The sequence below is a fragment of the Peromyscus eremicus genome, chromosome 23, assembly GCF_949786415.1.
Source record: "Peromyscus eremicus chromosome 23, PerEre_H2_v1, whole genome shotgun sequence".
NCBI lineage: Eukaryota > Metazoa > Chordata > Mammalia > Rodentia > Cricetidae > Peromyscus > Peromyscus eremicus.
The window spans coordinates 7,071,518-7,096,849 of NC_081438.1; the positions used below are offsets into that span (position 1 = coordinate 7,071,518).

The window sequence follows — 25,332 nt, forward strand, 5'->3', positions numbered from 1 at the left end:
AGACCCTGAAGGCTGGCACTGTGTTCTTGCACCTCTCAGCCTTCAGAACCATGAGCTACATAAACTTTTAAAACTTTAATCTTTGAAAGTTCTGTATACATATACAATGTATCTAATCATGTTTGTCCCCCCCATTTCCTCCCTCCAACTCAACTCCATGTTACCCTCACAACACATCTCCCTCCTGACTTCATGTTTCTCTTTTTATTCTTGTAACACACTGAGTCTAATTAACACCACCCATATGCGTATGGGTGTGGAATCATCTACTGAGACACTAGCTTCCTAGCTGCCATTCCCCCAGAGAAGACTGACTCCCTCCCCCAAGCAGCCACCAACTTCCAACTGTCTCCTCAGTCAAGAGTGGGGGCCAGGAGTACCTCTCTGATCCATGCTGGAATTTTTTTAACCAACTTGATCTTATCTAGGTCTTGTTCAGGTAACTACTGTAGAATAATCCTTCTGTACACTGTGAAAGTGCGTTGCTCTCGTTGTTAATAAAAAGCTGATTGGCCAATAACTAGGCAGGATTTGGGGGGCAGAGAGAGTGCCAGGAAGAAGAAGGGCAGAGTCAGAGGAGTTGTGACCCAGACACAGAAGAAGCAAGATGTGTAGGAAATGAGGTAACAAGCCATGAGCCACGTGGTAGAACTTGGATAAGAAATATGGGTTAATTTAAGTTGTAAGAGCTGGCCGGAGACAAGCCTGAGCTATCAGCCGAGCATTTATAATTAATATTAAGCCTCTTTGTGGTCATTTGGCAGCAGCTGCCGTGACACAGAAACTCTGCTTTCAGGTAATCACAGCTGCTGTGTTCCTGTGTGTACCAGCAGTGTCCTTTCCAAAGGGCTTTTCCATTCCTTCTGCCCTTTCTTCAGAGATGTTCCCTGAGCCTTGATGGGGAAGGAATTGGCATAGATGTCCCCTCTACTGCTGAGCACATGCTCACCCTCAGCACTTTGAACTGTCATGAGTCTCTGCATTAACTGATGCCTGCCACAATAAGCTTTCTGACCAAGGTTGAGAGCAGCCTCACTCTATGGATATAAACACATTTAGAAGCTGTTTGACAACCCCATTTAGGAAAACAACATCGATAGATTACCCCTTAGGGCCCGCGATTGTCTTAGCCAGAGGTTTTGATTATGTTTATGGCACCAGCAGTAAATTCCCTCCAGTGAAGCAGGTCTCCAATTCTATCCAGAGAGCAGTTGTTTGCCCCCATAACCAGCCCCGCCACTGTCACACCAGTGGGCACATCTTGCCTAACATGCAGAGTACAGAGTTGGGTGAGACCATTGATGTCCTTTCTCTCCCAGGCAGCCAGCATAGCCCCTCCCAGCACTCAGAAAGCTAGGCAGCAGGGAGGGTGTCTCCTGATCAGGTCAGGATTGATTTCGCTATGTCTGGCAACCAAAGTGGAGCCACATAAACTTCTAATCATCAAAAACTACTTCGTCTCTGGTGTTCATCACAGCAAGAAAACAGATGGAGATGCCGGCATCCTGAGGCCATAAAGTAAGTGGCTAATGATGGGTGGACTGACCAGAAATCGCTGCCAGAGGAGAAGCTGGAGACAAAGAAGAGGGTAAGTTTGACACGCTATTGGACACAGCCGTGCAAGCAGAGGTAGATCTGAGAACCCTGGAAAGGCATCATTCAAGAGTTAAACTGGGGGTGTCAAGTAATGACCAAGTCCTGATTTTAATTGTATAGTCTTTAGGGCCAATAAACCTCTCAAAGGAGAAAAAAAGAGTCTGAGGTCAAAAAATGCCAGAGAAGAATGGGTTAGGTGGTTCAGTGGGATAATGGCGTCCCATCCCTCCAACCCACATAGTAGAAGGAAAGAGCCAACTCCTTCAGGATGTCCTCTGGCCGCCACACAAGCACCAGAGCACACACTCGCATGTGCATGCACACACACAAACATACACATACACACACACACAGGCACACTAAATTAATTAATTATGTAAATAAATAAATGTGATAAAATTCTGGGGGAAAGAGAGAATTCTTAAAGGGAAGCTGATATGATGAAAAAGAGACTCCTTCCGTCCTCAAGGCTGGGCAGACAGGAGACCCAGTAGTGATGACAGAGATAAAGGGGCAGTGATGACCTGAAGCAGCTCAGGGGTGTGACAGCCTCAAACTCACCAAGTTCATCTTCTAGGACCCAAGAAGAAAGACTGAGCAGAACATAGAACTTGGGGACTTGAGTAAAGTAGAAGAGACAGGACAAGTTTTGGGGACGATGAGTCTGTGTGTGTGTGTGTGTGTGTGTGTGTGTGTGTGTGTGTGTGTTCACTTGAGTGTATGCAGGTGTATGCACGTGTATGTGTGTGCATGTGGAGACCAGCAGTCGACATCAGATATGCCCCCTTTACTTACTGCGGTAAGGTCTCTCCCTGGACCCAGCACTCACTAATTCAGCTAGTCTAGTTATTCAGCTTCCCTTTTGCTGAACCCCTGTCTCATCCTCCTGAGCGCTAGGATGCCTGGCTTTTATGTGGGTGCTAGGGACCCCAACTCAGGTTCTCATGCTTTATCAGCTGAGCTATCTCAGTAGCCACTTTTAGGAGGATTTTGATGGCCTTTAAAACAGTGCCTGGCACTCAGTAGAATATACATGTAGTTAGTTAGTTAGCTAGCTAGCTAGCTAATTAGTTGGTTGGTTGGTTTGTTGGTTAATTGGTTGGTTGGATGGTTGGTTGGTTAATTGGTTGGTTAATCAGTCTGTTTTAGAAGAAAAGAATGGGATTTTTAAATTCTGTGTTTTCAGTAAAGGTTTTCAAAGAGATAAGACAGCCTGGGTATCTTCATAAGGGATCTTATCACTTGTGAGATTAATTTCCTCATTATTTCGGTTGCAGACTATCTTTCCCTCCACAGTTCTCTGACTCTCCCATGCCGACAGCACCCGTGTCCTCTGGCAATCCCCCACATCCAGCTGTCTCCCCGACTGTACCACTAAGCTTTTCCCAAAGGTGCAGGAAGAGTCTTCCCAGGTGCATTCTTCAAGCACAGGGGGTCCAGGCCCCAGGAGCAACCGTCAGCCCATGAGACATAGTAGTCAGTGCCATCTCACCCATCCCTCAGTGGCTGGTTCTGAACCACACCTCCCGGCTTCCTCAGCACGGACCTTTTTGATAATGAACCTATTTATTTTCTCTGTCTTCCCTTGTCTCATTCTCCCCGTTCCTTTATGCATGTGTATGTATGCATGTGTGTGCATGTGTTATGTGTGCGCATGTGTGGTGTGTACATATGCATATGTTTGTGCATGTATTGTATGCATGTACAGATGTTGTGTGTGTGCATGCATGTGGAGACTGAGGTGGATGCCACTTTCTACCTTACTTTTTCAGACAATGGCTCTCGCTGGACCTAAAGCTTACCAGTTTGGCTAGATGGCTGATCATCAAGCCCCAGGGACCCTCCTGTCTCTGTCTCCCCAGTGCTGAGATTACAGGAGCTCACACTATGCCCAGCTTTGTGGGTGGGGGATGGAGATTCAAGCTCAAATCACTCAAGCTTGTGCTCCAAAGACTTTGCCCCCCGAGCCATCTCCCCAGGCCCCTGTTCTCGCATCCTGTTTACTAGAGCTGACCCTAATAAATTAACTATTCTCAAGTCCTGGTATCAGGTCCTGCTTTGAAACTAACCCACCCACAATCTTCATTCATTACAGTGTGAGCACTTTGAGGATTGTGTTGGACAAAGGGATGCACCATGCAGGCCCTCCATCAGCACCAAAAGACTTCCTCCCCTAACTGCTGAGCATGCTGCCCTTGGCTCTCACTCTCCTACAGGGATTACCTCAGCTACACAGAGCTGTTTAGGCCACAGTTGCATCTCAGAGATGTTCACATCCAGTGATGTGTGGCCCACGTTTGGTGGCATACTAGCCTGGTCCTCTACACCCAAACTAGGACAATCCTAAAAGGTCACCCAGTTTCAGAATTCCCCAGAAGCTTGGCTAAGCCTCCAATTAGATCATGCAGCTGCTCTCATGCCCCTCTGCCCAGTCCTGTGGGGATCCCTGTACCCACAGATATGGACCCAAGTGCTCACCCTGACATGCATGCTGAACGCTGGACTCTCTTCACAGTGGAGTTTCTCTGCAATACAGGTCGGTGCATTCTCAGTTCCTGGCTCACAGTCAATGTATGCTGTTGGATTAGTTAGTTGATTGACTGCTTGACCAACAATTAGCTGATGATTCGTTGATTGACTGACTGATTTGGTGGTGGCAAAACTCTTCATGGAAACTCGACCAGTCTCATCTGTGAGGTTAAGTCAAGTGAAGGTCTTCCATCCACTGTCAACGTTCCTCTGCCCTTTTGGAATCTGAGATCAGTGCTGCCAGAGAGGGTCTTCCAGCGGCCCAAGGCTCAAGTATGACTAAAACATTCCCAGGCTCTCATCTCCTGGACTCTTCACCTTCTTCTTAGCATAAACCAAAGGCTAAAAGAGCAAAAGCCAATCCCATGTTGGACACCACAAGCCAGAAACCAAATGGCTGCACTTAACCTGCTCATGATTCGGATGCTGTTTTTTGCAAAATGTACCTGGGGCTGAAGAGAGCAATGAGCTGTAAATAAGCCATCATCCATGAACCTAAATCTCTCTATATATGATTAGTTGGCCCAGGCTAAGAACTGAATGCTCTGATGTCTACCTATTGAAAAGGGTTTGGCTCCACCTACCCTTTGGTCCAGCCGCAGAGACCTGCCATACAGACAATGGCATCTGGAGGATTGACCTATGGAACAACATCAGCTTGGGATGAGGCCTCAGCAGGTTGGGAGCATGATGGGAGTGATGGCCGAGCACCATGTTCAAACTCCGAAGCATTTCCTGGCTCTGAGTAGTAAAGATATAAGGTTGTCTGTCTGTCTTCTTTTAGATAATGTGACTGTGCCTAAACATCAGATTTTGTAATTGAGCAGAGCCTTTGACCAGTGAATGTCCTCCTAAAAAAATGTGTCTAGTGATGAATTTAGCTGCAAGGATGTTCATCAAAGCCCTTCAAAAATAATCACAAAAGACTGGAAATAACCTGAATGTCCACCCACAGGGGATCTGTTAAATAAGTCACAATCTAACATGACAGAAAAGGTAGTTATTAAAATCAATGCTATGGGGACTGGAAGGACACTTTAGTCAGTAAAGTTTTTGCCTCAAAAACATGAGAACCTGAGTTCAGGTCTCCAGCTCCCATGTAAAAGCCAGTATGGTAGCGTCCATCTGTAATCCCAGCACTAGGGGTTGGGGATGTACAGAGACACGTAGATCTCTGGAGCTCACTGGCCAGCCAGCCTAGCTGAATTAATAAGCTGAAGGTCAGTGAGACAGCTTGTCTCAAAAAGGAGGGAGGGGCTGGGGGGCTGGGCAGGGCTCTTGCAGGTCTTGCAGAAGACCCAAGAGCAGTTCCCAGCACCCACATCAGGCACTCACAACCACTCCAGCTCCAGAGTATCTGATGCCCTCTTCTGGCTTCTGCAGGTATCTACACCAATATGCACAGACACATAATTAAAAATAAAATCTAAAAATTGAAAAGGGGAAAGTAATCAGTAATCAATGAAGACCCCCACACACATCAACCTCCAGCCTCCACACACATGCACACGAACAGGATAGACCCCCCGAAGTCCCCTGGTATGTTGTTACGTAAAAATGACAGTGCGCACCTTACTTCCATTAAAAAGGAAGAAGAGGAAAAGGGATGGGGACAAAGAGGAAGTCGTACGACTCAGATCTGAAACCTCAAATTTTTCCTGATGGAAAATGGCTGGGTACCTCTGAGCCCCCAAAGGCAGAAGCCGATCTGAGAGGACTGCCTCCAAGGACTCACTTCTTTAAAGTGCTTGGGAAGACCAGCAGAGACACACGGAAAGGCGTGAGATGGTGAATTCAGAGCACAGGGCTCCTGCCGCCCTCTCTGAACTCTGCCCCTCCGAGAAGCTTCCCAGCCTGGCCATTCCCCAGCAGTGCTGGCCAGAGGGATCAATGGGGTCCCCTGTATGCTCAGATGTCCTGCCTGGAAAAGAATTCTAGGACTCTTTGGATCCTAGCTCCAACTCTACCTCAAAGCTCTCATTGCCCCAGTTGGCACAACCCAACTATGCCTAATTCTCTCAAGGAAGGCAATAGTAGACATGTTTCTGGGCCCTCTATTCCCCAGACTTACCCCAATACTACTCTTCTAGAGATAAATTCCTAAACTGAAAGGCAAGTCAAGGCAGCCATAGTGGTTGAGAAGACCTGGCTTTCCATAGTCACAGCTGATTGGATGAAGGCTGGACAGGTGGCTCAAGGGAAGGCAAATGCTCTTTCCTTATCAATAATTCACTCAAAATCTTTCTCTCTGTCTCTGTCTCTGTCTCTGTCTCTGTCTCTGTCTCTGTCTCTCTCTCTCTCTCTCTCTCTCTCTCTCTCTCTCTCTCCTCTCCCTTTGTTCCCTTCCTATCTTTTTGTGGCATACATGGAGTAGTCAGACCACAGAGAGCAAGGCTGATGGTGATGTTGAGTCATGGGCAGACAGAGAAGGTCATTCTAAAGAAGGACAGAGAACACAGTGAAAACGTGTGTGTCCTGGGAACCGAGGAGAGCACTGAGCTCACCCTGCTAAGGACATTAAAGGGACTGTCATTCACCTCTCACACTAACCCTGAAACTCAAGAGACGTCAAGTCAGGGTTCACCTTGGTTTTCTGGCATCTATGACTAGCTAAATCTTTGTCATGAGGTCTTTGGGAGCTGACCCGTGCCCTGCAGGACGGTTAACAATGTCAATGCCAGCAGCCATCTCTTTAACCCAGTTGTGACAACCAAAAATGTCTCTGTGTATTACTGTCACCAACTGTCCCTCAGGCTCCAGACCTATGTGGGGGGGTATAAATTCCAATCTGAGAGGCTCCTAAGAGTTGGGACCACTGGGTTAGATGATAACTTGAGAACACACAGCCAGTAAGTGGTGGGACCGGGATCCAACCTGGATACTGCAGACAAAGCTTGTGACCAGAGCGCTGTGTAATTTTAAATTGTGTTTAATTATGGTGCAAAAGGTCCATGTGGCCTAGGTTCCTTTTTGTTGCTAGGATAAAACACTGTGACTAAAAGCAACTTAGGGGAATGAAGGGATCATTTGGCTTATACTTCCAGGTCACAGTTCATCACCGAGGGAAGTCAGGGCAGGAACTCAAGCAGGAAGTTGAAGCAAAAACCAAGGAGAAACACTGCTTGCTGGCTCCCTCACACATTCATGCTCAACTAGCTTTCTTCTACAACCTGTACCCAGGGAACGGTGCTGCCCACCTACATCAATTAGCAATCAAGACAATCCCCCACAGACAAGCCCACAAGCCAAGCTGATCCAGGCAATTCTCAACTGAGACTCCCTTCTCAGATGACCCTAGGCTGTGTCAAGTTGACAATTAAAGCTAACCAGGACACCATGATATAAGTGACATTAAATGTGGAAAAAAAAAATGAGTCCGAAGTTAAATGATGTCATCAAGGCCAGAATCATGAGAAAAATAAATACCTAAAACATTACTGTAAATGGGTCTGGTGGGTAGAGGTCAAGATGACCACCCTTCTGGATCTTTCTCTGTGTTTTTTTTCAGCACTTCCAGAATGCACATCTATGACATTTTTGCCATCAATAAATATCAAAAACAATATTTCATCCCATGTACCAAGAGAAATTAGCAAAATATACTTGAAAAGGGCACAGTGGCTTTGGGTTTACATGTGTTCTGATTAGGCCTGTTCGTTCAACTGCTGATTTTCCCAAACTCATGAATATTCACATAGTGGGACCCCACACTCCCAAGAGCAAGATCAGTTGGTTACATTTCCAACTAAACCTAGTGCTGGGCTCTAGCTCCAGCTAGGCGCAATCTCCATATTCTCTCAGCCTCCCCCTTTCGGATGGAAAATACTACACAAAATTTAAAGAGTTGTGGGAAGGTTTGTTTCTCTCCCTTTTCAGGGGAGAAAATTGAACTTCCAAAGAGCATGCTGCCCAGATGAAATTAAACAGGGAACAAAACTCCACTCTCCTTCCACACACACCAACACTGGCTTAGTCAGGGTTCCCATTGCTGTGACGAAACACCATGACCAAAAGCAAGCTGGGGAGGAAAGGGTTTATTCGGTTTACACTTCCACAGAGTGCTCCATCGTGGAAGAAAGTCAGGACAGGAACTCAAGCAGGGCAGGAACCTGGAGGCAGCATCTGATGCAGAGGCCATGGAGGGGTGCTGCTTACTGGCTTGCTCCTCATGGCTTGCTCACCCCACTTTTTTACAGAACCCAGGACCACCAGCCTGTGAATGGCCCCACCCACAATGGGATGGGCCCTCCCCCATCAATCACTAATTAATAAAATGCCCTACAGCTGGATCTTATGGAGGTTTCTTCCTTTCAGAAGATTCTGTCCTAGGTTGACATAAAATTACGGCAGCATAAACACCCACAAAGACACCAGCTTCTTGTACCAGGAAGGGGAATTGAGAATTCAGCCTTGTACACAGCACTATTTGCAAGTTCAGGGTCTGTGTGCCTCTCCAGGGCTCTCTGCAAATGGCTCCTTGTGAAGGTAAAGGATCAGGTGATGGCTTCAGATCCAAATGCGTTTGGACATGCTTCAAAGCTGTCCTCACCACATACTTGTCCCTGTGTGACCCTGGGTTGTTGATTTACCTTCAGAGGCTAAATGAACCTCTCTCTCTCTCTCTCTCTCTCTCTCTCTCTCTCTCTCTCTCTCTCTCTTTCTGCGTGTGTGTGTGTGTGTGTGTGTGTGTGTGTGTGTGTGTGTGTGTGTGTGTATTGGAGTGTCCATTGAGATAAGTAACTAAGAGAAGTGTAGTGACTGACTTGGGGTATCCTGGGCTGGGCTGGACCATTTGTATTCTGGGCCAGTTAATAGGAGTCATAAGTATCTGTGGTGTGAAGTAGGTTCTTGTCACAGAGGAGTGTATAAGCTTCTTGTTGCTGACATGCCAGATTACACAACCTGTTGGCTTTAAAGACCATTCTCAGAGTTATTCCCTGACAGTTCCAGGGAGTCAGAAGTCCAAAACTACTCTTACAGGTTAAAAATCAAGCTGACAGTGCAGTTGTGTTCCTTCTGAGCAGGTGGAGGAGAATCTGCTTTCCAGCATCTAGAAACTTCCACACTCGCTCCTTGCCTAGTGGCCACTTTCTCCATCTTCAGAACAAGCTGGGTAGGGCCGAGTGTGGTGGTGCACACCTTTAGTCCCAGCGCTCAGGAGACAGAGGCAGGTGGATCTCTGTGTACTTGAGACCAGCCTGGGCTGCAGAGTGAGTCCTGAGCCAGCCAGGGCTATATAGTAAGACCTTGTCTTTAAAAAAGCAAAGAAGGAAAGAAGGGAGGGAGGGAGGGAGGAAGGAAGGAAGAAGGAAGGAAGGAATAAAGGAAAGAGAAGGGGAGGAAGGGAAGGAAGGAGAGGGAGAGAGGGAGGGCTGGAGGGTAGGGTGGTATCTTGAAATTGTTTCTTCCTCTCCTCTCTTTCCCTCTCCTCCCTCTATTGGACTCACCTATCCTTATAAGAACCCTTAAAAATCTTCTGTGGGGGCTGGGTATGATAGTTTGTCAGGGGCTTGCTCATATGCACGAAGCCATGGGTTCTCCCCAGCACCACTTAAATAGGACCTGGTGGTGCTCACTTGTAATCTTAGCACTTGGAGGTAGATGCAGAAGGATCAGAAATTCAATGTCATTCTCTACTGCAAAGTAATTTGGAGGTTGGTGTGGGCAACATGAGACCAGACCCAGATAGGCAGGAAGGTGGCTATAACCATCCCAGCTGAAAATCAATCCCCTTAGTAGCACATTATCTCCAGAGTCCCTTTTGTCACATGAGGTATTCACAAGTTTCAGCAGTTAAGATGTGAACACCTTTGTTGGGGAAGCATTATTCTACCTACCACAGAGATAAGAGAGAAAACTGAGTGCCGATCATGGTCCTGTAACTTCCTGCATTCTTGGTAGCTTGGACCTTAGCTGGTGCCGGAGTTTGTTGGACACATACCATATGCCAGGCTCCCCAGAGAAGCCCCAGTTTCCGCTAAAGGGGAGGTTACATTTGGAGATCTTTCCTCAGGCTACTTACCACCCCTATCTGCTACGAGTACTGGATTCTGCTTTCTAGAAACATTCCCACTGCATTAAAACACTTTCAAAAGCTCTGCCCAGCTCATTATTTTAGTGATGAGCTGGGGTCCAGGGGACCCAGTGAGTCACCAACTAGACACAGGAAGACCTAAAAGCAAGTGGAGGTGTTCCCATACCTCAAGGCTGTGGAGCTCTCAAGCTAAGCGGGTAGTCATCTCCTGAAGACATCGCACAGAGTACTCCAGGGCCCGAGCTGCAGGGGCATACACAACTTCCAGTACCACTCAGACATTTGCTGGGCCATATGTTCTAAACCAGCTAAGAAGTCCATGAACGTGTTAGGCACAGGATGCTCTCAGCCCAGCACAAAGTCAACCGCACAGGCTGCCACTATGGAGTGACTGGCATTGCTGTTTCTGTTTCTATCTACTTCTGACCTTTGCCAGCAACACTCCTGTGAGAACCACCTTTGTGTCATGGCTGGTGTGTCCTTCCCTCTCAGCACCTGGTGAGTTCCCACATACCCCTCAAGTCTCCTCTGCTCCAACCCTCCCCGAGGGAAACCTCTCAGACCCCACTAGAAAGCATCGGGTCTCCTGTTTAATACTCTCATAGGATCCTGGGTTTTCTCTGTAGCCATAATCCCAATTATTAAGTAATTATTTGTGTAATAATTTGTTTGATCCCTGACTTCTTCAACAGCAGGAGCTCTCCAAGGACAGCTGTTAATTGAGACCACGTGACTGATTCTGTCTCATGGGCTCATGTGTGTCACGTCTGGGAAGACGCTCAGCAAAGTTGGCATGGTAACTCTCTAGTTACCAACATCCCCAGGGCGGAGAAGGATGGCATCCATCAACCCGCATCACTGAGTGACTATCCGAAGAGCGCCCTCTGTTGACTATGTTGAGTATATCCAGTGGATGTGAGAAAAGGGAGGGGGGCTTACTTAACACAGTCTGGGACTTCAAAGCTAAGATATTTGCATTTCTGCAGACTTGGCCCATCCTGACCAATACATTACTGTGCTCACTGTGCACAGCACAGCAAAGAACACACAGAAATAAATGAATGGCAGTCTTCTGAAACCACAGACAATATTTCCCATCAGTGAGGATGAAGCATCACTGCCAACCTGCCCCCCAAGAAAAAAGCAAACCAGGACACTAGTTAGTCCCCAAAGCGAAAAACCAGCCAACTGCTGAGAACATGTGACTGTGAAATGCTCAGCCATAAATGGAACAGTTAGCACCCCCTCCAAGGCTCAGGGAAAATAATAGAAGCTATAGCAGAAAGAATATAAGAGCTGGAATAACGGTGGAGTGCTGTGGATGCTGTCTCCTGGGCTTGACACAACCCTTACACTCTTCAATTCATAGCATCTGTGATTACCAAGATACTGTCCATCAACACTCTGTCATGGAGCTGACAGGATGGCCCAGCCCCTCCTTGAGGATTTACAGGCAGTTCATGGTCCTAGGGGATAGAGACATTTCTTCAATGGTGGACCCACAGGAAGCATGCCCATGTTCTGTAAATAACCCTTCACCTATTCTCCTGTAAGCAACTCTAATTAAACTTGCCCATTCACTAAAAGGGAGGAGGCAACTAGTTGAGAAGAGGAATAGAATCAGTGGGAGGGTGAGGAAAACAGGAGAGGGTAATGATGATATGACCAACTTCATTACATACAGGTATGAAGACATCATAATGAAACCCATTACATATAATAAATACGTGCTAATAAATAACTTTTAAGTGAAAGACCAGGGTTTCTGTCATCCAGTCCAGTGGCTAGAAATGCAGGCTCTTTGACCTTGAAGCGGCAGGATGCAGGTCACAAAAACATTCATTGAAGCTGAGCGCAATTAGGTACTCAACAGACTGGGAAAACCCACTACAACCCAAGCCATTAGTCACAGGGCATTATTTAGAAATGGTTTCAATTTATAATATTTATGAATCGATCTGTGGGAACCCATAAACCCTGCTCATCAATACAACTAATTGGCTTTATGGCTGTGTTTGGTTGGCTGGGTGCATTCAGGCTCCTGTCATTAGGGTCTTAAAGAAAACAGGAGCTCACACATGCTGGAGTTGGACTAGAATGGTGCATGCTGGGAGTTTGGCCAGGGAACTGAGTGAAACTGGTACACTTAAAAAGTGGAGGGCAGTGCAGATGTGACTTGGGTGGTAGGGTGCTTGTCTAGAAAGCATGAAACTCTAGGATTGATCCCCCAGCCCCTCATAAACCTGAGTGGTAGTGCATGCTTGCAACCCCAGCTCTGAAGAGGTGGTGGTAGGAGGATCAGAAGTTCCAGGTCATACAAAAACACCTCTGCCTCCTGTAGCCAGTTTTCTCCAGTCCCACCAGGTCCCCACAGTCCCATGGCCCACTTATAAAATAATCACTCAGACGCTTATATTAATTATAACTGTTGGCCATTAGCTCAGGCTTATTACTGACTAGCTCTCATGCTTAAATTAACCCATAATTCTTATTTATGTTTAGCCACATGGCTTGGTACCTTTTCTCGGTTCTGCCTTGTCATCTTGCTTCCTCTGTGTCTGGCTGGCAACTCCTGACTCAGCCTTCCTCTTGCCAGAATTCTCCTTGTCTGCTTATCCTACCTATACTTCCTGCCTGGCTACTGGCCAATCATCGTTTTATTTATCAACCCATCAGAGCAACACATATTCACAGCATACAGAACGGCATTCCACAGCACCCTCCTGTTCACCCCTTGGGTCTTGGCTTAACATGTTCAAAGTAATAGGAACAAAGGCACTGGGGTGCTGCATTTGTTTTGCTTTTAAGATTTATTTGTTTTTATTCTGTGTTTGTCTACATGTACATTTGTGCATCATTTCAGTACAGTGCCCACAGAGGCCAGAAGAGGTCGTCAGACCCCCTGTGGCTGGAGTTACAGATGACTGTTAGCCACCATGTAGGTGCTGCAAATCAAACCTAGGTCCTCTGAAGAGCAGCCAGTGCTCTTAACCACTGACCCATCTCTCCAGCCCCAGAGCTACAGTGTTTAATATACACCAGCTCCTGGGGGGCGTGGTCATTGGTGGAAGGTAGGATTGTTAAAACTTAACCCTCCAGCCTGCTCCTCATGGGCAGCATGGATTCTAGAAGCTCGGATAGAAACACTGGCTGGAAGTTGACCAAAGCAGACAAGAGCAGAGGAAGCTCATGGAGAGCATCTCCCGAGTCCACTATTTGTTCTTGAAGCTAAACAAAGAAATGAGGTTGACCAGAAGGCTCAGCTGGCAAAGGCCCTCCACTAAGCCCCAAAACCTGAGCTTGATCCCCAGGAGCCATAGGTTGGGAAGAGAGCACCAATTCCTGGCCTCATGCATGCTGCAGCAAGTGCTTCCTCACACACAAATAAATAAGTAAATGTCATAAACAAATGCTTAGATGCCCTGGGTTTTTGAGATCCTCCATACATGTGTGTTCAGGAAGCCTTTAACAGGATGGACGTGGCCCCGATTACTATCACAGGAGCTACAGTGGCCAGGTCACCTGCCAATCCCAACAAGGTGACAGTGGCTTGTTTCTGCTAATTTTTTTTTATTCGACCGTGGGCCTTGTTCCTCCTAGGTAAGAACTCTGAGCTACCTCCCCAGTCTTCATTTCACTCTTTACTTGGAGACATTGTATCAACTAAGTTACCCACGCTGGGTTTGAACTCACTGTTGGGGCTCATACTGGCCTTGAACTTGTGACCCTCCTGCCTCAGCCTCCCAAGCAGTGGAAACTCCAGGCCTGCACCCCTAGACCAAGAGAGCAATGTGGTTTTAATGGGGATTTCAGGGACTCTGTGGAAGGCCAGGTCGCTGAGCCTGCCTACAAGGGATAGCAAGAAAGACTTCCAAGGAGAATAGACGTCTGCCCGGGTAGTAAACACACATCAGAGCTGATGGTCTGCCGAAGGCACTGTGAGAAAAATGTTTCAGAGGGGCTGAGATGGGGGAGGGTGCAGAGGCGTGGCGGGGAGCATTTAGGACCTGCCAGTCCTTTGGGAAAGTGAGACACATTGGGGAGTGAGGGAGAAGAAAGAAAGCGGGCATGGTGCCCAATCTAGAGGTTTTGAGATTTTTGTTCTCTGGTTCCTGGATGCAGAAGGACGATTACCCAAGTAGGAAAGACAGAACAAAAACATTTTAAAGGCTCAAAACTTAATGAATGAATGAATGAATGAATGAATGAATGAATGAACAAATGCATTAACGAATGAATGAATGAACAAATGCATTAACGAATGAATGAATGAACAAATGCATTAACGAATGAATGAATGGAAAACACTAGACTTGGTCAATCCCTTTACATAACAAATGAAACACAGAGGCTTGGGGAGGAGCTTGCTAGGAGAGTTTGGTCTCCTGTTCCAGCCTGAGTTTGTTCTTCAAGACAGTCCTGTCCTGGTATTTAAATGTAGCGTAATTTATCGTTATTGAACCACCTCCCCTTCCTCCTCCTTACCCACTTCCCTTCCCCCTCCTCCCAGCTGCCTGTCTCCTTTCATGAATCACAAATCCAGGCACTGCATAGTCAACTTGATGGGATTTAAAAACACTATGGAAAGGACTTCCTGGGTGTGTCTGCAAGGGGTTCTCTAGAGTGGGTTAACAGACAGAGAAGACCAAAACTCTAAATCTGAATGGCACCATCCCACAGGATGGGGGTCCTGGTCCAAATGAAACCGAGGAAGCATGCAGGGCAGAGGTATCCACCCGTCTCTGCTTCCTGACTGTTGACACAACGTGACCAACCTCCCGATACCTCCCCCGCCATGATAGCCACACCCTCTAGAACGGTGAGCTGAAAATAAACCCTTTCTTCTTTAAGTCTGGTGCGTCAGGTATGGGGTTACAGCCGTGGGACAAGTCACCGCTTTCTCAGCTCTAAATCCAGACTCTCCAGGGGACTTTCTAATTGGTCCATCACAGGTCAGGAATCTATTTCTGCACCCGTCACCTAAGGCGGAATGTAGACTCTGAGGAGTAACTATAGCCACTTTCTTTAGGTCCTCGTGATTAGAGTGTGGGACTGGGTGGGAACTGGCTTTACTTGAGAAAATAATTTCCCCAAGAATAAATCTTGGTGAGTAATCCCTTCAAACCCTGACAGCTTGAAGATCTGAATTCCAGATAAAGTGTCCACTGTTGAAAATGGTTAATAATGTGATTTTTCTTTTCTTTCTTTCTTTCTTTTTTTTTTTTTCTAATAATGATCTTCAGCCAGGGCTAGTGCTACCCTTAAGCTGCCTAGGGCATGTGACAGTAATCTATGCTCTGCAGAGTCCAGCAGGGGAGTTGCAATTGGGGACAAACCAACTCAACATGAGCCACTCCCCAACCCTTGGCCTTTCAACCCTACTGTCAAAGAAGATGGCGGCCCCAGTGGACACACGCATAAGCCTCCGGATGACTCTGGTCACCAGCTTGGCTGAAGCGCATCTCTCTGTGTCGTACAGAGTTGGCCCCAGCTGCCATCAGAGCAGCTCTGGATGGTTCCACAGATGGCAAATGGAAGGTTCGCTCCGCCCCCCGCTCCCTGGCCCCGGCTGCTTCTACATTCCTTGACAATAATGCTGGTTCAGAAGCTGGCACTTGGAGCCAACCCTTGCTAGGCACAGCAGGGTGGGCAAGGCAGAAGGGAAGCTGGCAAGGACCGAGGTAGGGGCTATTTACTTTCTGCTGGCCCCAGCAGCCTGGAAGGCACCGTGAAGAGTGGGCAGGCCAGACCTCAGCAGATGACAGAACTTTATCGAGTAAGGAGAGGTGGGGGTGGGGGTGGGGGAGCCTGGAAAATTACAGCCCCACTTGCCAAGTCTCGGGGACACCTGCCTCTAATTTAACATAAGGAAGTCTTTATGGAAAAACACATCTACCTTCCCCGCAATCATTCTCACGGAACGGAGATCATTTTGTCTCCTAACGGTCTCTCCGACGTTTCCTCCCTTCTACCCCCAGCCTGCCAGCTCTCGGCCGCCACCACCTCCTCCTGCCTGAAGAGCCTCTCAAACGCTCCATCGTGTGGGGCTCATCCATTTCCCCACCCAGTGACCAATGTGGCCTTTCAAGGGTGCCCGTTGGATTTTGTCTCATTTGTGCTTGAAGGCCTGCAGTGAGGGCCAGAGGGATGGCTCAGCAGTTAAGAGCATGGACTGCTCTTGCTGAAGACTAAGTTCATCCTCCCCCCCCCCCAGCAACCATGGTGGGCAGCTCACAACTGCCTATAACTCCAGCTCCATGGCATCCAATGCTTCTGGCTTCCACAGGCAACACACACACACACACACACACACACACACACACACACACACAAAATTAAAGGTAAAAACAGAATTAATTTAAAGCAATGGCTCCCCTGAGCATAGACTCCCAAATCCCTTACACCATCCCCTGAGTCCTCCACAAGCTGTTCCTGGCCCACCTCAGAAACTTCGAAGCGCCAAAAAGGGCCATGGTATGTGTCAGGTGTTCTGGTACCGTGCCTGACTCCCTTGCCTTTACCATACCGGCCCAGATTTAAAAGCTGACATCTGCTTCAAGGACTGCCTTTGGTAGCTAGAGCTAGCCCACTGCCGCACAGCAGGATGGATGCTGGGGGGAAGAGTGCTGCCCTTGGGCAATAATAGAAGATGGAGAATCTGTATCCTGCCGGGCAGTAGTGGCACTTTTAACTGGAACTCTGGAGGCAGAGGCAGGCAGATCTCTGTGAGTTCGAGGTCGGCCTGGTCTACAGAGCGAGATCCAGGACAGACAGGGCTACACAACGAAACCCTGGAAAGAGAGGGGGGTGAGAGGTGAGAGGGAGGGAGAAGGAGGGGGAGGGAGGAAGGGAGGGAAGGAGAGAGAGAGAGAGAGAAAGAGAGACAGAGAGAGAGAGGGAGGGAGAGAGAGAGAGAGAGAGAGAGAGAGAGAGAGAGAGAGAGAGAGAGAGGAGAGAGAGAATATGAATGAATCTGTGTTCCCAGCTCCATCACCCTTGGGGTGGGACAATCGAAGTGTGTTTCCTCGGCCCTCAGAGTTCACTAGTTGACTGCTGTTGTACCGTACTATCCATGTTCATGAGACCCCCTATGCCTGTTTATCACTGGGATGGGGCTCCTTGGCTGTTTTAATTCCCTCATAGACGTAGGGGGTGAGAAAGCCTCCCCTGTGCTTCCAGGGGTTCCTTCTAGCCATTTGTATGTAATTCTGCCCCAAATGTACATGACCTTGGGAAATGTTGGGGTGTATAAGCTTGTGGGCGGTTAACTACAAGGCTCTGGAGAGGCCATCGCCCACACTAATAGAAGACTTTCCTAGAGGGAGCCCGCCCTTCACACACACACACACACACACACACACACACACAAACACACACACACACACACACACACACACACACACACACACACACACACTCACATCTTGCTCTGTAAGTAAGCACAGTTGATTCTCCAGGCTGAAGTTTGGTGGGAATCGAACTCCGGTTTGTCACTGAGACCTTGAGAAGGAAGATGTATGTTGTTTACAACTCCCCCAGGAAAAGAATTCCCACAACACATACCAGTGGTCATATGTTCGATAAAGAACCTTTTACCAGCTCCTTGCTCTGCCCACACGGTTCCACAACCCCATCCCTACACAGTTATTTAGGACTACCTCCTACACAGAACTCTTGCATGCAAATTCTAACCTCAGGGTCTCTTGAAGGGGCCGTTCTAAAGCAGGCAGATATTTTCTATAACCATATTTTCCACTTACGTGCATGATTACATGTGTTGGTCAGGAGCGTGCCACATTCTCTGCAGCCACTGGACCTTTGCACAAGCTGTCCCCTCTACTTAGCACGGTCACCCCTCATCCTATGACTCCGGGAGGGATCTTACTCCACACTGGAGCTCTGCCTTTAGCTTAGATCTGCAGTCTTGGATAGAACTTCTGCGAGCTCTCTCTCTCTCTCTCTCTCTCTCTCTCTCTCTCTCTCTCTCTCTCACACACACACACACACACACACACACACACACACTGTTTCCCTTTGATTTAGCCCCTTGCATGCAGTTTGTGTTTTTTTTTTTATCATTGTTCTAACCCCACCTGTCATTCTTTGTCCAATGCCTGTATTCCCTCACTGAAATGTAAACCCCTTGATAACAGGGTTCGTGTCAGGGGCTCATTTCTGCCTCCCCAGAGTGAGGCACCATAAAGATAATCAGTCGCAAGTTAAATATATAGTGCATTGGCTTTTTTAAAAAAAATAGGTAGAAAAATGCGGAGCGTGTAAAGTCACCCAGAAATGGAAATGCTTTGCATATGCTAATTGGATAATCATAAACACCATCACTCAGCATGAACTGCAGGCTAGGCGTCTTGCCAAGGGTGTCTCACTTAACCTTTATAGGCTGACACCAGTGCTGTCCCTGTTGGACAAAAGGAGAAAAAAATAGTCACTGCGGAAAAGCACACAGCCACCAAGGGAGGAGCTGGGATGTACACCCAGAGGCTCTGGCACCCGCGAGCATATCCTTAACCTCTGGCTCTCTTTCCTACCTCTCTTTCAGGAATGACACTCCATTTGGAGAGCGCTTCATCTTCCCAGCGCCCATGTGTAGAGTGTCTCCCCCTCACCCAAAGTGAAAACTCTACAGAGTCTCTGTGTGCCGGAATCCAGGCCAATGAATGAATGCCAGGGAGGCAGCAAGGTTTCCAGAAGCTCTCTTGGGAAACAGAGAAGCCTACCTCCAAATAATGAGAGCCAAATTGCAGCTACCATTGGTTGCATGCTCAGTGTGTGGCTGGCATGCATGTGTATGTGTATGTGCAGATGTGTAGATGTCTCTGTGGTTTTCTCAACTCTCTTGTGATATAAGAACTAGTCCTGGGGCTAGAGAGATGGCTCAGTGGTTGGGCATTCTTAATGCTCTTTCAAAGGACTCAAGTTTAGTATCCAGCAGCTTACAATTGCCTGGAACTCCAGCACTTAGGCATTTAATGCTTTAGACCTCCGGGAGCACTTACACTCATGTGCACACATCCCCACACAGACGCGCATACACAGATACAATTTTAAAATAATCATTTTAGAATCCACAACAGAAATAAATAAACAGGGAACAAACAACGATTCCTGGGCCGGGAGATGGCTCAGTAGTAAAGTGCTTGTCGTGCGTGAGGACAGCATGCTTGAGGACCTGAGTCCCATCCCTAGAAAGCATGTTAGAAAAAAAAAAAAACTAGACATGGTGGTGTGCATTAATAATCCCAGCACTGGGGAGGAGACACAGGCAGATTGTGGAGATCACCAGTCGGCCAGCCTAGCATGCTTGGTGAGTTTCAGGCCACTGAAAGCCCTCATCTGAAAAGGAAAAATAGTGGGTCCAAACGTAAGGAACGACAGCCACAATTGTCCTCTGACCTCCACATGCACACGCCTGGACACACGTGAATGTACACGGAATGAACACCCACACGCATATCGCTACAACTATCATACCGCTATTGATAATATTTTTGAGAGGCAAGCTGATGTGCCAAGGCTTCCAAAGCTCGTCGTCGCCGGCAGGGAGAGGTTCAGACTGTTCAGACAGAGGTTCGGGTCTGAGCTTGGAAAGCCCCATCCCAGCTCACTGCTTGCCGAGCTCAGGAACAGCCGCTCATCTTCTCATATGCCCTTCGTTTCCTGGCAACAGTTGCTCGCGAGGCCTGGAGAACTACCCGGATGTTCCCTTGACCACCACCACCCCCCCACCCCCCACACACACTCACGCTTGGATACCGCTGCTTAAAACAAGGTCCTCGGCAACAGCCAGCCACCGAATCACTCTATGCAGCCTCTTCATCGCGGCCCAACCATCACCAAAAATGCCTAGGAACGTAAAAGGATTAGGAAACCGCCATGCACCACCCCAAGGGAAGAGGAAGAGGAAGAATACAGGCCAGAAATGCCCATCAACAGCAAACACTCGAGCTGGGGAGACGGCTCAGTGGGTAGAGCTTGTCCTACAAGCACAGAGACCTGAGTGCCGTCCTCAGAATCCATGTTTATGGAAAGAGAAGGCAAGCAACACCAAAGCTAAGTGGAATGACCAATTGCTAGAGGCACCGCACGCTCTGGATGCACGTCGTGGTGAAATCACGCAGACACCGAGATAGAAGCTTCCTCCACACCCGCTAGTTTTCATAATGCTGGAAGGTGCAGCCTGGGCTGCGGGGGAAGAGATGTCATCAACGGTCCTACCCAGAGGTGGACCCTGCATATTAGCAATCCTGACCCGTCGGGCAAATGTGATCACTGGTAGAGTAGTGGCATGACTTTTATGGGGGTAACCAGTCAGGTTCTGGTGGGATTTCAAGCCTGCCCCACAGGTCAGCATCCCATGCCTTGCACTGTAAACCTGGTCAAAAGCCATGGCTGGAGTGGTCCACAAGATCTGGAGGAACTTACTACTGTCCTTCTGCTAAATATACATGGTATCAAACCGTCTTCTTCATACTCTTGTTTATACCCATAGATTAGTGATACTCTCAGCCCTGTCCAGAGTGGACAGCAGTTAATACATCTCCCCAGCCCCAAAGAATATTTTTTTTAAAATTGTTTTACCACGCACAAGGTTATGAAAAGTTTTACTTCCAGAGCTGGGGAAGTAGTGTGGATCCCTAGTACTCCTTGGCCGGCCAGCCTAACCAAATCAGTGAGTTCCAGGTCAGTGAGGGATCCGGTGTGTTAGTTATTTCTCTATGGCTGTGATAAAGCATCATGACCAAGGCAACTTACTAAAGAAAGCATTTAGTTGGGCTTAGGGTATCAGTGGGTTATAATCCATGATGGTAGAGCAAAGGCATGGCCATAGGAAAACCTGACAGCTCACAGCTGATAGGAATTCCAACCACGCCCCATGGTCGTGCAGGCCTGGCGGGACACTTAGTCATCTCCGCCTAGTCATTTCTGGGTCACATGTCCTGCATGACCTATGCCTCATGGTTACATGGTCACATAGTCCACCACGTGACCTCTGCGTGTGAGCCTGTGTGCACAGGTGTGTCCTGGCCTTTATAAGGTAACACCATGTTCCCTCAGTCTCTCTCTCTCTCTCTCTCTCTCTCTCTCTCTCTCTCTCTCTCTCTCTCTCGTGTCCTTCCACAGGCCTGATCACATCTGTCCCTTTGTTTTGATAAAACTCTTGTTAGTGGTTCTGTTGTGTGTCGTGACTTTTCCTTTGGGGCCGAGCACCACAAAAATCCTTTCAACATCTTCAGCAAGCAGAAGACAGAGAGGTACATTGGGAGTGGCAGGAGTCTTTTGAAACCCAGTGATACACCTCCTCTAACAAGGCCATACCTCCTAATTCTTCCCAAATGGTTCCACCAAGGAGGGACCAAATATTCAAACATATGAGCCCATGGAGGCCATTCTCATTCAAGTCAACACACCCTGTTTAAAAAAAAAAAAAAAAACAATGTGGAAGGCATCTAAAGAATGACAGCTAAGGTTATCCTCTGGCCTCCACACTCACAAACTTATACACACACACACACACACACACACACACACACACACACACAAACACTCACCAAGCACTCTTGTTGTGTTCCAACAGCCCATCTTTGGCCCTCCTTCTTACTAATCTCTTTCCCTGTATTATCATGCTCAGTCTCACAGGCATTTCATTCTACCCATTCTCCCTGGTGAGTAAACTGAGGCTCAGCCTGAGCCCACAGCCTCTCCACTCCCATCTCCCTGTTTGCTTCTTATTAATTTTTATTTACGTGCATGTTGGTCATTTCAGTACCCACCTATTTCTATTCAGGAACCAGAAGATTCCTGAGGATGACAAGACCCACTGAACCACCAGACACGCTCTCCCAAAGGCTAAATACATGAAGAGCTGACTGGCTACCCTTTCCCCTTCAGCCCTCATCACTCAGGAATCTACTTTCCAGCTTCCCCTTGGCAGGAAATTGAGCAGATCCCCCAAGGCCTGATGGGACTACAGAGCTTCGAAACTGAGGCATCTTAAGCAGGAGAATTGTTCTTGACTTTGCATAATTTTTTTTAAGTTTCTTTCAATGGCGGTTATAAATAGTTACGGACCTGTCAAATCCACATCAATGCCTCAGCTCTTTGAAAGGACTCAGACGGGAAAAGCTATTTTAAGTGGGAGAAACTTTGATGGCCATCTCTGTCTCTCCTCTGCCTGTGATGATGCCACTTTGATCTTCTAGCTCAGTCAGCCTGGTTTGAGCCGTCAGAAGCCCACGACTAAACACCCTGTTTCTATTACTTCTTTATTTGATATTTTAATTGAACGAGCGCCATCGTTTCCTGGCCAATATTCCCCATCTGCTGCTTCTCCATTTTTTTTTTCCCCATCGGAGCACCTGAGGCAACACCCCTTCCTGGAACGAGATCCGCTCTCTTTGGCTTCCTCTGGAATCGACTCTGTTTCCTGAAGCCAGAGCCATCCGCCTGCTGGAAACAAATCTGCCCTTCTGCCTGCTGGAAATAAATCTGCCCTAGCGGTATCCCTCTGGAGGTCACCATCTGGGTTCTGAACTGCCCTGAGGGACTAGGAGATGGCAGTGCTGAGCAGCTGCCTCTGTGGGTTCCAAGCCAGCCTCTGTACAATGGTGGCCTTTGGAAAAGGCCTCTTTGATTTGAATAACAGCCAGTGTAAGATCCATCAAATAATGACTTAGTTAAACAAACTGGCCCTATCGTGCAGAGAGAAACCTGGTAGAAGAAGCAAGGGCACAGTGAGGCAAAAAAGAGGAGGGAGCTAGAGAGATGGCTCAGGAGTTAGGACCACATACTACTCTTGGAGGGGACCTTCCTTCAGTTCCTGACACCCACACGGGGCACATACATGCACGCAGGCCAAACGGTTATACACACCAAATATAAATAAATAGATCATTAAAAAAAAAAAAAAAAGAACTCAACACTTATAAGTCCCAAGACAGGAAGAAGGACAGATGTGCCCTGAGTTGTAGCCTTCCTTGAAATTTATAGGTTAAGTATTCAGAATAAATCGTCAGCAAACATGCTTCCCACAGAGATGGAGAAGGCCCATCCCACACCTCAGACCAGCCTCACCTCACACAAGGCTGTCAGTGTTATTTATCTCCATCCTTGTTGCTCAAGTCATTTCGGGAAGAAAGGGTTTATTTGGATTTGCCTTCTGAGGACCACCATGGTGGGGAGGTCATGACAGCAGCAGCTTTGGACAGCCGGTCACATCGCATCTGCACTCAGGAAGCAGAGGGCAGAGAACACTGTTGCTCGGCCCACTTCATTCAGTCCGGGCTCCAGCTCATGCGATGATGGGCCTTCCCACCTCAGAGAACTTCATCTAGATCTCATGTCATAGGCATTAGTAGATCCCGTCCTTGACAATCAAGATTAACCATTGAACTGTCCAGCAGAATGATAGAAGAAGTCATGGTGATCTCTTGGGGTCTATTTATTTTATTTAATGTGCAAGTGTGTGTGTGTGTGTGTGTGTGCGTGTGTGTATTCATGCCTGTATGTGTGTGCACACAAGTACGTATGTGTGCGATCATGTGTGTGAATGCAATTATGTGTGTGCATGCATGTATGTGTGTGAGTGTGTGTGTGCGTGTATGTGTGTGCATACACACTGCTATACACATGCAACAGTGCACACGTGGAGAACAGAGAACAACTTTTTACAAGTCAGTTGTTTCCTCCCACCTTGTTTTGAGGCAGAGTCTCTCTTAAATCTGTCACTATGCTACATTTATGAGCTTCCAGCCAGTCCTCCCGCCTCCACCTCCCGTCCTGCCCTGCGAGTGCTGGGATGATGAATGGAAGCCACCAAGTCTAGTTTTTTAAGTGGGTTCCAGGGATGAAAGTCTGGTCTTCAGGACCACATAGCAAGCACTTCACTGATCCATCTTCCCAGGCTTCATGGCGGCAAATTAAGAGTTCCTAGACACACCTAGATGAGTGAAAAGAAGCAAGTCCCAAATATTGAACAGTGTTTTTTTTAACCCCCAATACTGTGCTTTTGTGTTACCAAGTGAATGGGGGCCTGGGACAGCACCTGACGCCTGGCTGCCTGTCACCGTCTATCACAGCAGGCACGGATGGATGGGTCTGCCCTAGGAACCATGCTTAGCAGAGAGACTCCAACACAACAGACAGGACTTCCCAGCTGAGGAGTAAGACATACACAAAACTCAGCGCTAGGAACATTTAGCTGGGGAGATTAGTCCTGTTTCCAAAGGAAATGATGTTGGGAAAACCCCAGATATCAGCCAACTAATGAGTATGCAAACCAAAGGCAGTCTGCCGGCGGACTATTAGTCAGCTCTCAAAAGGATTGAAGTTCTTATCTGTGCTGCAGCGTCAAAGGCACTGTTGAAAGCTCTATGCTAAATGGAGTGAGTTGGTGATAAGAGGCCATGTATCCCTCGATTCCGCGCACGTAAAATGGTCTAGAAGTGTCCAAGCCAGATACAGAACGTAGATGTATGGAGTATGGACCAGGTGTGGCTGAGGATAAGTATGTGGTTTCTCTGGGAGTGAGTTGACAAAATGCCCTAGAATTAGATTGCCGTGGTGGTTGCCCAACCCTGTGACTATGAAGTTTAGTAATCGATGGACTATAATCTGTCAGAGAACATAAACTCTTTCCTCCCCAAGTCACTCCTGGTCATGGTGTTTATCTCAGCAACAGAAGCCAATGAGGACAGTTGCCGTGCCCACATCAGCCATCTCAGAAGGTCCTGAGGAATTCACACCAGAGGTACCACCCACCCCTGAGAAGACAGAAGACGGAGACAGTCTAGACAGACCTGGGAAAAGGACCCAGAGCTGTCTGTGCCATCTCGCAAGAGGCACAAGCAGTTGAGAAACCAGCTAACAGGTCACTCAGCCCACGGCAAGTCAGAATTAGAATTGGGTCTTCATTCACATTGGGTCCCAAAGAAACCCCCTTTCTAATGTACTCAACCTGTCGGAGACAAAGCATGTCTTCCCTGTACAGACACAGCATCCACATAGAACATCTGTAGGCGTTCAGTTATTGTGCACCACATATGCAGTTGGTGTTGGATGGGATCCTGGGGTTGGAGAGAAAGAAATGAACGCTCTCAGAAGAGCCGCAGGAGGTGACTGAAGTGCTGTGGAATGGGCACTGAGATGGAGCAGCTGCC

The 25,332-nt window shown here is 47.8% G+C and overlaps 2 long non-coding RNA genes across 3 annotated transcripts; both read left to right on the forward strand.

Annotated features, from left to right (window-relative positions):
* The first annotated feature begins 306 nt into the window (after positions 1-306).
* LOC131898245 (uncharacterized) lies at positions 307-3,633 on the forward strand. 2 transcript variants are annotated; one of them, XR_009375883.1, is made up of 3 exons: positions 307-439; positions 1,478-1,588; positions 3,369-3,633. It is a non-coding gene; the product is annotated as an uncharacterized LOC131898245 (long non-coding RNA). The 2 variants fall into 2 exon arrangements; XR_009375884.1 differs by lacking the exon at positions 3,369-3,633 and adding an exon at positions 2,874-3,176.
* A 16,290-nt stretch (positions 3,634-19,923) lies between these two features.
* Positions 19,924-23,590, forward strand: LOC131897977 (uncharacterized). The gene is made up of 2 exons (XR_009375828.1): positions 19,924-20,142; positions 21,963-23,590. It is a non-coding gene; the product is annotated as an uncharacterized LOC131897977 (long non-coding RNA).
* The last annotated feature ends 1,742 nt before the right edge of the window (positions 23,591-25,332 follow it).